This window comes from Thermobia domestica, chromosome 4 (assembly GCF_964235325.1).
Source record: "Thermobia domestica chromosome 4, izTheDome1.hap1.1, whole genome shotgun sequence".
NCBI lineage: Eukaryota > Metazoa > Arthropoda > Insecta > Zygentoma > Lepismatidae > Thermobia > Thermobia domestica.
Window position 1 is genome coordinate 239,280,904 of NC_137457.1, and position 12,241 is coordinate 239,293,144.

General features: G+C 35.3%; 1 long non-coding RNA gene across 1 annotated transcript in view; it reads right to left on the bottom strand.

Moving 5' to 3' along the window:
• Positions 1-12,241, bottom strand: part of LOC145683466 (uncharacterized) — a 58,446-nt gene that overhangs the window by 25,358 nt on the left and 20,847 nt on the right. The window contains exon 2 of the long non-coding RNA XR_014131113.1: positions 8,726-8,778. This is a non-coding gene — a long non-coding RNA (uncharacterized LOC145683466). The remainder of the gene's footprint in view (positions 1-8,725; positions 8,779-12,241) is intronic.

Here is a 12,241-nt window from a genome sequence, read left to right on the forward strand (position 1 = left end):
TCTTCGATGAACATGCCGTCTTTTTCTTTCAACGCTTCTCGAACATTACAGCTGTTTCAGTTTTGTTTGTTGCCTTACAAGGGATGCTGACTTTTCTTGTAGAAACAAGCTAAGGACATGTAGAAGTTTCAGCGCATTTCGGAGCATAGACATTTCATAAACAAAATTCCACTTAGTGAGTTTTACGTACAGGTTCGAAAATATTGCACGCTGCTGAAAGCTCCTTTGCAAATTTGTAGAAGCTTCTCGAAAGTGTTCTGCTAGCGCAGAGTAGGACTTCCACAATGCTTCTACTGAACGGTAAGAAGAGACTAATCACCGTATATCAAAAACTTCAGTAATATTATAGAAACGAATACCTAGTTCTTCTGATATTAATTCGATTTCTCGCCTGTTGTTCGGGGACATTAAGTAAACACTATAATCGCTCTACAAGGTTTTGAAAATGAACCATATCTGAAATTGTTGAGTTGAATTTGAGTTCAACGTCCTGTTCAGCAGCAAGGCTATATGAGACGTGGACTTACTGATTAATGTGGAATCCGAACCACACGAGTTCCCTCCGGGAATCGAATCCGGGTCTCCCACGCCAAAGGCGCGTAAGCTAACCGCGTAGCCACGAAGGAGCTCCTCTCTGAAATCGTATTAACAACTTTGTAAACAGCAAGTTCCAGCTTATTACTCATGCAGTGAAACACGAATAAATTGGTGTCTAATTCTCGCTGCAGTAAAGACACATTACCATTTATTTCGTCATCAGTACAAACTGCTATAAGTCTTTCCCGTAATATCATTTTGGAAAGATTCATACTTTCACATATTTTAATCATGGAATCACAAACCTCTCTGCCTATAACTCAAATAAACCTAAAAATATATTGCTACACACCTTATTAACTACAGTATGGATATACACAATGAGAACAGATTTATGAGACATAGAGAAGGATTCGCTATCATTAGCGCGAAGGGTTCATCTGAATTCGCAAAACACTCGGCCTGTTTTTCCTTCATTACTGTAGGTACAGTCAATAATATTTCCACACGTAACACTGGAGTAGAGAACTTGTCCGAGGTCCATTCCATTTATTTCTTGTAATTTAATAAGATGTGGGTGCTCGGTAAACGACAGACAATTTTGGGCAGTAACATAGGCAGTTCTAAATGTCACAGCTGTCTTTTCAATACGAATTTCATTCACAATTTTCATCTATCTTCTGCATTTGACATTGAAAACTTTATTTCTTCCCTATCCCTTTGTTCACATGCTGACAAACATTTGTTGTGTGCAATAGGCTTTTCGAGGTCATAGATTATTATCAAGAAGTTCATTTGACGTTTCTGCAGTAACACCGCCACACCATACACTTTGAACATCCAGTCTTCCTTCTGTATGAATACCGATTTCATGAACGGAAGCACATATAGTACACAAAATGCGAACGTCATCAGTATTCTGTATAGCACCTAGCCACGGTCGTTTAATTTTCCAGCTCGCAAATTGTTCTTGATCACAGATGAAAGGGAACAAGCCACTGGGACCAGAAATAACCTCACCATTATTAACACTAGGCCCCGAATCATTTTCATCTTTGTGATGAAGTGTCTGTAATGTGGTTTCGGACGTTGCATTATCTTCAGACTTTGCCTCTTACTTTGTCTGCTGGAATTATTTGGCGTTTCATCGTCAGAGCTTTTCTTTTATTAAAATATAGTCTAACATCCATTTCCTTCTGTTCTTTTCAACGTGCTTGTCAACGAAGCTACAAATTCACAACTGCAGTGACTGTTCACTGATGACAGAAAACGTTGCTCTTATTACTGTGCTACTCAGATTAAGAATGATACCCAGTGGTACCAGTTGCAAGATTTTTTTTTCTTTGGGAAGCAGTTCTATAAAGAAGACCAACAGCTCATGACAATAGACATACTGAAAAAATAACCAATTGCTCCTAAAACATGAAGTTTAATTATTGTACTTTATAACAGATTGTATAGCCTAAGAAAGGGGGAAAACATCTTCCCAGGTTGGGAAGACTGAATTAAACCTAGAGACAGGGAAGTCAAAACTTAGAAGGGGGGAAATTCCCAGGCTTCCCTGGCTACAAATAAATCCCTGGATACGCCATTCTGTCAAACCTGCAGCGGGCGGGAGAGTCTCCTCTCACTCTACATCTAAGCTATAACGGGCAAGAGGTATTATCACTCATCTCCCAGCTGCAAGGGCAGAAGATTCCTTTAGACCCAGCTGCAACGGGAAGAGTCATTCTCAAAGAGCAAACCTCAAAACGTTCGAGTTGCAACGGGTAGGAAGTACAATTGTACAGAAAATAACTTTCTGAAACTTATTTTTCTTACAATTTTACAAATTATAAACATTTTTATCATTGAAAAGTGTGAGGGTCAATTCATACGCAATTACAATACCGAATATTACATGGTAATCGCTTCGTTTTGGTTGCGGTCTTTATACAGGACACTCTGTTTAATAACTAAAGTTCGGATTCTGTACCTTTTGTTGCTAAGAGATAAACAAGAATATTTTACTTATCATTCACTTGAAAAATGAAATGAAATATTTGAGTTTTACGTCCCATGACTATGCCGGGTAGGCTAAAGAAGACGGTGTTGATGAGAAATGAGTGAAAATGTTGAAATGAAGACAGTGGGAGGAAACGAGGGAGCCTCGAGGAAACCCACACTCACAGTGTTTGTTTGCCACAAAGCTCACTTGGCGTGAGCTGGGAGCAAACCAGGGACTCCAAGTGAACGCTCTACGTCTGAGCCATCGCGGCCCCCGTCATTCACTTGAATATTGTCATTTAACCTTAACCAGTATTTTAAAAATATCTCCTTTCTGCGACGTCCTGTACACTGTTCGCTCTGCCCTACCTAAGGACTGTGAAATACCGATACTTAGGTAAAGTGTACACTAGTTTCTGTATACCAACTATACTGGATTACGACATGTCTTATAATTCTAAGAGCTATGAAGCTTTGAAATTAATTTTGTGTCGTTTTCGGCAGCTTTCACACCACTGAAAGGAGGCATTTTTCTACATACCTTTGTAGGAACATTTGTTTTTATTCAATTTTGTAATGGATTACCTGACGGAATTTGCTCGTACCAAATTTCAACATATTGTATACGTACTAATATTCACGATAGATGAAAAGAATGTACTAGTGAGAATGACGCACAATACAGAGAAACAAACGAATGAGTTGCCTTTCTTATTGTACCATGCATAGTGGAAAGGAAGGTTCCTTCACTGGACTCAGTCGTAAAATATATACAGAATGGAAATGAAGCAGCTGTGTAAGGCTCGGTTCAGACGTGCAGACTCGCAACAGACTCGCAGCAGACTCGTGCGGGCGTCTCAGCCCAACCACTTCACATAGACATAGAAAACAGCTCATTTTATTTTCAGCTGCAGTTGAATGAAGATGGAAACTGAAAGAAGAAAACACGCCGTTTTTGTATACTTAGCCAGTAAAATCCTAAGGAAGAAACTGAGACGATACTGGGTTCATCCGTATGTAAGCTCACGACTGCTTAAAGGTGAATTTTCTTCCATGTTTATTGATTTGCGCAATGGCGAAGAGAAAACCTTTAATTATTTTCGCATGAGCATCACTTCATTTGACGAACTCTTATCAAAAATAAGTGATAAAATTAAAGCAGAAGATACTTTCATGAGACTTGCGATACCACCAATTGAAATGTTGGCTGTTACATTAATGAGTTGATTTTGAGTTTAACATCCCGTTCAGCAGCGAGGCTATATGAGACATGGACCTACTGATTAACGTGGAATCCGAACCACATGAGCTCCCGACGAGAATCGAACCCGCGCCTCCCACGCCAAAGGCGGGTACGCTAACCGCTTAGCCACGGAGGAGCTCTGGCTGTTACATTAGGGTAAGTTAATTATGTTAACTAATTATCGTTTGTAAGAGCACAGAAAGTTAAACATTCGGAGACCTATTCATAGACATTTTCAGACGTTTTTAGCGGCCACTGGCGTAGTTTAACAATTGCGTGACTAATTTCGATTTTTTGACACAGTTGGTGGCTTTAAATTAAAAATAAGACATTTATTTGAGACTTCCCGAATATCCCGCTCAAGAGGGGGCGTTTCAATAATAGTAAAATTTCCCTTTATTTATTCACAAATTACCGAATGTGAGGATTCACTTCAGTTAGAGATGTAAAATTCGGCATATAAACTCATATTAAAAATAATGGAGCACAGGTTTCAGCGTCTTTGAAAATTTTCTCTTGAAGAGGAGATGGGGGATTTCTATAGTAGTGGGATCCGGTGGCTCAGTGATAGTGTGTTCACCTCTGGTTCGATCCCAGCTTGCGTCAAGTGGGCTTTGTGGTGCAAGAAGCACCGTGTGCGTGAGTTTTCTCGGGGTTCTCCCGTTTCCTCCCACTTTACTCATACCACCATTTCATTCATTTAGCATCATCATCATTATTTCCTTTAGCCTACCCGGTATAATCGTGCGACGTAAAACTCAAGGATTTAATTTCATTCCTATAGTAGTGACATTTCCCGTTATATATTGAGAAAGTATAGGACTCGCTTAGATTGGAGATGTGAAATTCTTAATGTAAACTCTTAAATAAAAATAATGGATTTAATGTTTCCGAATAATCCATTTCTAAGGTGAGAAAAGGGAAACATTTTTATAATTGTGACATTTAACGATAAAAGGTTTTGAGGAAATCCCCAATACGTGTAGCACACCAAAAAGAGGGAACGCAGCAAACGGAAGCAGAAACAGATGGGCTGATTATTTTGTAAGCGACATAGGTAGAGTTCCATGGGAAGATAACTTTGTTTAAATTGTTCTTTGTGTAAGAAAACATTCAGTTGTTATCTCTAGAAAAGCAACGACGTGCATAATATTATCAATTGCACAAGAAACAAAAATATTTCTGTTACATTTCGAGCATGCTTTTTTATTTTTTAACCATATGAGTACCCTGATGTTCAACAATTTTCGTGTTAACTCTATTTTTTTTTAATTTAGTACATTGCCAAATAAAGACAACAATTGTCAGCCGAAAAACGATGTTTTTTTCTTTCTTTTCTGTTCTGCTATTATGTTGATGGTTGTTTTGGACTTCAGCGTCCCTTTTGAGCACAGAAGCTATATAATACATAACCTCGACCCAAGAGCGCCCATGTTGTGGTTTTCAAGGGGGGGGCAAATATAAGCGACTTTTCATATATAGTTTCATTTTTTGCGGCAACTAATGTAAAAATTCTATTGGGTTTTCGATATTCCCAAGTACAATTTCCACTTGGGGGTCGAACGCCCCATGTTGCCCCCCATGATGGGCACCCTTGCCTCGACCTAAAGTATAATGCAACGTACGTTATAAACAGTCGGTTCATTCCGGAGTGAGTGACAAGAAATCTCATCAAAGAAACTGCATTAACAATAAAGGCTTTTTCTCCAAGCGTATTTGTTGTCTATTGTTATCACAAAAAAGTATTCATAGCCTCTCCGCTGGAAAGGGACGCTAAACGGAAATCAAATGTAAACACTACATGAATGTTAGATTTTTACATTAAAAAGTTATAATAATACATACCAATACTGTTTTTTTTCTTAAGTTTTTTCATTAAATTTCTCCCATAAGGTTTCACACACTTTAGTCCATGCATCCCGTTTTTTATTTCTATCTCTATACATTTCGCACTTTAAATTTCATATCTCGTGATATTTTGTATTTCGTTAATGAATAGTTCTTCATTCAGTTCTTCGCTTTCCATTTCTGCGGGCGCGGGAAAGTCTGCACGTGTGGCTTGCCTCGTTGCCAGCAATGGTTTTCCGACCCGCAACACCTGTGCGGACTCGCTACTCAACTTTTTCCCGCTGCGGGCCCGGAGAAGAGTCGTGCTGGAAAGTCTGCACGTGTGGTATGAATGATATGAACCAATATATTTCCGGCCCGCAACAGACTTCTCTGCATGTCTGAACCGAGGCTAATATTTGTATGAATATAGAACAACTGAAAGACATTTTTTAAAGTTGCACGAACGCGCTTAATGGCTCATAATATTACAGTCTATAAAGTCAACATGTTACACTTTTGCTATTGATGATTCGGAGTTTATGAACATAGTAGCAATACACATATATTCCTACAAATTATGGTTATACACGGAAAGAAGTCGCGATGATATAAGCCGATATAGAAACAATAATTTAAAGGCTAAGATAACCCACTCTCCGCTCTGTATATATATATATATATATATATATATATATATATATATATATATATATATATATATATATATATATATAAGAACATTTTGGAAACTGAAATCATATTTCCAATAACGTATAATATGAAAATACTAGTCCAGTATGCAACTCAGCCACACGTGCTACTATTCGTTTTTATAGTATTTTCGTCCTCGTCGTTGAACTAACTGCGATATTTCCAAGACTCATTATGATTTCTATTACACTATTACAAATCTATTATTATGAGGTGATACGTTTCTCAACTGGTAAGATTGGATGGTTTTGAACATCCAGTATACATATCTGATATGAGTACAAATAAGTTTGATCTCGTCCCGCAAAACATGTCCCAGATGATAACATTTTATCAAAAAAGACTGCAATTCTGAATAGAATAACATGCTCAGTAGAGAACCTCAATCTAAATGGACAGTTATTGCAGTCCAGCTTCTTCCAGCAAAATGGCATCAATTCATAAACATGAAAGGGGATTACGTTAAAGACCTGTAAACGTTAATGCGTTCTGCAAGGAAAGAGTTGTATCTTTTGATGTATTCGAAATCTTTTGTTTTCAAATCTTTTAAACCTCACAATTTAAAGCACATGCATAAAATTTACAAACATTACTTGCTTTCAATAAAATTAATCTGTAGTTATTTATTTAATAATTCGCATCTTGCTTTTGATCAATATATTGAGCAGATAATTTATTTAACTTTGAAGTACTTTTTCTCTTACCTATTACCACCACAAGTTATATTTGGTAATGCACGTTTCTCTTAACATTTCGTATACTACTATTCTTTTAAAATCTGGAAATATTTATTTTAGTTATATAGGGGCAGTTTGTAGTCGTGCTAGCATTTGTAAAAGATGTGAATAGATCTACGATGTTGTGTAGAATGTTTGCCATAATATAAAATGAAATATTTCGTGTGTGCAAAGATCTTATATTATGAAAGTGGGATAAAAATAAGGGGAAAAGAACGAATTCTTTACTTCATTTAAAAATGTTTTAAAATGTGAGTCACTTATTTACACCAATAGACAGATTTGCCTGGCGGCTGCCAATCAGATTATATAAATCTTACACCATGTGAGAGTGAAAAAAAAATGAAATGAAATCTTTGAGTTTTAAGTCCCACGATTATGCCGGTTAGGCTAAAGGAGACGGTGATTATGAGAAATGAATGAAATGGTGGAATGAAGAAAGTGGGAGGAAACGGGAGAACCCCGAGAAAACCCACGCACACGGTTATGTGAGAGTGAGTCGCCTTTAACTACACAATGCCCAAGTCAAGATACACGTGAGGAGAGTTTGTTTTCCGAGGCCCCGGAACTAAGCAAACGTTGAGTTACTTCAACTCGTAATGTACTTAATATGTTAATAGTACCATCCTGAATTTAATAGTATACTAACTTTGTTGATATAATGCACGCTTGATTATAACTCACCTTTTGATTTGAAAATATGGGTCTGGAAATTCTTATGAAATACTTGAAAAGTACAATTCCCCCAAAATAATCTTTCGCCAATGACTGTCAAATAAATATAAAGTTATTACCTTAAATCTAAAATCTTAAATCTAAAAGTTCATTTATTTATTTCAACAATTCTATTATCATATACCTATTACATTGTTACTATGGGAGACATCGGAATCAAACCTATCTGTATAGGAGTTTCTTCCGAAATATTTCTGTTTGAAATGTTTAGGGTCAAACTGATTCCAAATAAAATATATTCCTATTTGCATGAAATTAGTGCTGCATTTTTGTTTTATGTATAGTGTTTCCATATAGGAAAGCCAGGTGATTATTATTTACCTGGAATTGTCCATATATTTACACATCGTGTGCAATTTTTTATTCTAATCATATGTAACATCCTCACCTGCACGAAATTTCTCGAACCAACGAGTTTCTGTACTGCGGTTTGCTGCACCTTCCCCTTTCGTATGGAAATGTTTCAGTATACTGGCATATTGTTATGACCGAGATCAAACTGATGTATTCACAGTTCATTATGAGTTTTTTAATATCGTCGTCAGTGTTACTGAAATCTGTATAACGAAACTGACGACTAGATATTTCGAATTTTCTTGAAACACTTCTTTTAACATTTCTAATACTTTTCTTCTTCTTTGTTTCTTAATATTAGACATGATTCTTAATATCCAATATCCTCAACGTACTATTCCTTCTGTAGTAAAATACGTTTTGTTCTATACTTGAAATATATGAATAATGTTAACGCTTTTGAACAAATACATAGAATCTTAATATAATTCTGCTGAGTCACCATATTTATTCTACTTTAGTGATTAACTTTTTTTTCAATAGAATTAATGAACAAATTTGTGTCTACTTTAAATACTGCAGTGGTATTGAAAAGTTATTTACTACAACTAATGTATTGTTAAAAACCAAGCTACATTATTATTTAACTTACCAATATAACTACTAATCTCGATACAAGCAAAATAAGTATTATCTTCATTATATCTGAAACATTCAAAACATCAGAATCAAATTTAAATACAGTAAAAGTTACACACTCAAATTACAATTTAAAAGTCTTTTCTTTTACAAATACATTTTTATGTAATGTAGTTTCTTAATTTACTGTTCAACCTGACACAAATTAAAATATCGATTAGTAAACTCTTTTAGAATTTCCACTTTTTGAGGTAAATTTTATACTTCCTCTCAAACCGCTACTGGTTCCTTACTATTTATCGTAGGATCATAAATCGTTTGTTTCAGGATAGATCATACTTTTCAAGGGTACCATTCTCTTCTCCGTATTATACATCAAAAATAATAAAATAAAAAAGCAGAAGATTTTTCACTTTTTTTATTTGTGTGCTTCTCTGGCCCGGGCCTTGGTTAAAATAGCGATTTGAATTTAAAAAAGAAATGCCTTGTTATGTACATCTTGTCTCAAAAAGGTTGAGCGCATTCTTTATTGGTGTTTTGAGGCAAAAAATTTCTAAGTCCAGCTTCGGGTATCTTCGGAAAAAAGTAAACCAGGTTCGAACCTCCAAGCCATCCTTTGCAATCGGGAAAAAGTTTGCAGATTTGTTTTTCTTCTTTTAAATATAATAAGACTTGTTACCAAGTGTAGAAAAAAAGCAACATTGATTGAAATACTTAATGACACAATATTTCGAAACCTTGTATTATGTTAGCACATTCATATTTGCCATTTAGCTCTCCATACGTAATTGAACATTTAGATACGTTAAAGAATCTTTCCATATGTAAAAGAATGCTCAAAGTTATGACATAGAACGTAATTATCGCCTCAAAAACAGCGTTTGTAGTGGATATGAATGTCATAATTTTCTTGAGAACAGTTACACATGTTTCACTAGAAGCATGTTTCTGTAAATCCTTGTGTTGGTTCACTGGTAAGCTGTCGGATTTCTAATCGTAAGGTTGTGAGTTCGATTCTCTTCTCGGTCAACGTTTTTTTTAAATTATATTTTCCGCAATTGCATGAAAAATTATATAAAATAATTACATTAAAATACTTCAGTTATATATATATATATATATATATATATATATATATATATATATATATAAGGTAATCATTGCAGAACATAGTAATTATTATGTTCAAAATATAACATCTGAGATAGGTAGGTGTTCACAGCAGGTCGATATTATATATGAGAATGTTAAATACAAGTTAGGAAAATCGTTCAATAGCAATAAATAAATTATGTAGTGTATTTATTTGCAGCTATTTGTCATATAGAGGGTACTTCTCAATATTCATATTACAGCATATCATTTATGTTCTTGAAAAATTATTCGATGCATAAAGAGAGGGTATAAACAGAGAATCCAAAGTCGGAACGCTCGCAACAAATTCATGAACCCCAAAAGTCACGTGAGCAGACTGGAATTGTCCTTATGAAGCATGCCATAGCAGAAAGTCTTTACATACATTTTCAATTCAATTCCCATTGGCGTAACTAGGATATTTTCCTAAGGGAGGGGGCATGGTCCATTAGTTCCGAAAAATTGGAAGAATATTTAGAAGACCTTGTTATGATGTTATATATAGTCTCCCTTACCCCGCACTCATTATCAACTCCAAGTTATTTAGTTCTAACACGACACTGTCATGTAAAATTTCAGTGAAAATTTATTTTTTTGAAATTTACTTAAAATTGTATATCCCTATATTCTGATGCTACTAAATAACTACCTAAAATCTACTCTAATTATGAAAACTCATAATGTTCTATTACTGTTTTACTCGAGCAATTCTGACCGAAAATACATTATTCGTAAACGCTAACTGTCATGCTCTCAGTTTACTCTTACACAAGGGTAAAAGTGGGTCTGAAAAGATAGGGGGACGGTTGACATCACGCCGTCTTCCGTGCCTATCTTTGCCCATTGCATTTTTTAGGAATTGGAGGGGCTTCGTAGATAGTTTTGGAAGTGGGAGAAGGGTGTCCTCCTGTGTTCCCCTTTACTTTTACTCCTGCTCTTACATCTTTTAGAAACACAAATAAATATACAAGAAGTGACATAAATAAAGTTATAACTTTTCAAAAATCAGTCATGGGCTATTCATTGTCGTTTACTAATGTTGCGGTTTAATTACATAAATCTTTGCGAACAAAGAAATGCAACAAATTTTTATACACAAAACATTTTTAACTAAAAAAAACAGAAGCAATGGTATACATACAAAACAGTGGTAGAAATATAGTTGGCTAACTCCCGAACAACTTAAATATTAAAAAAAATACAATTAGAGTGAAGCAGATCAACAATACGAGAGGAGGAGACATGTAGACGGACTTGAGGGACCCGTGTTCCTATATAAGATGTTTCCCATTATCTTTTCAATTAAATATTAAATTACACACCTTACAATTTTCGGGAGGACGTATGATAAGTGGCCCTGATGGACAAGCAGATGTGATTGTAAAAATGAAAACAAGAAACATTTAATGAAACAAAGATTCCACCAGCAGAATTGATTGATAATAATGTTGATCACAATATTTTAAGAGGGAGAGAAAATATATCAACACTTATAATATTCCTGAATTACATTATGAGCTTTTAAGCGTATTGTTGTAGTTACATCGTTAGCGTCAACCGTTGAGAAATATCATTGCAGGCAGGGGACACCCACAAGGAGGTCCACCGGGCCCGAACCCTCAATATATATATATATATATATATATATATATATATAATGATTGTGTTTTCTCTGTACCAGGGAGCACTCATGGGAAGTCCATCCAATTTGGATCGCATGAAATCTTAGTGACTTGACATACATACGTGCACTTCCTTATAAAACTATACTTGACTTAACAGTGAAATTATTATTGGTTTATTTCCGACGAACAAATAAAAACTTAAATATTTATATTGGCTAATCAGTAAGCGCAACAATTTCTCTAAATTTCCCTCAAACTACGAACACTGCTTGTTATTGCTGCAATACCCATGTAACTTTTACAGCATGAAACTACAATATCAGGTTATCAGGAACATATTTTTTTTCTTTAGCATAGCACAAATACACTCCCTTTTCGAAAGCAAAATATAAAAATTGTTCATGTGGTGCATAACTTACGCTACTTGGAAATTATTTGTTTTTTACTCGGACGCAGAATAACGTCATGTCTGTGTCTTGCAATATTGTACCCCTCCCAACTTTCGACACTCTGAACAAAAATTTCTGGGTGCGCACCTGATTACAGTTTAAACCTTAAGCATGTAACTACAAACTTCATGTCATAAATAATACTAAGAAGAAGGAGGAAAAGCAACAAACGATATTGAATAGTGACTTGTGAATGGGTATTATATGCGTAATTGCTTCAGTTTAGCAGTTCAAGAGTTCGGCTTCTTTTTTTCTTTCCTTTCTGTTTTTTTAGTGTACCTGAATAATTTGCTCTGAGAATCGTAACTGTTCAAACATTAC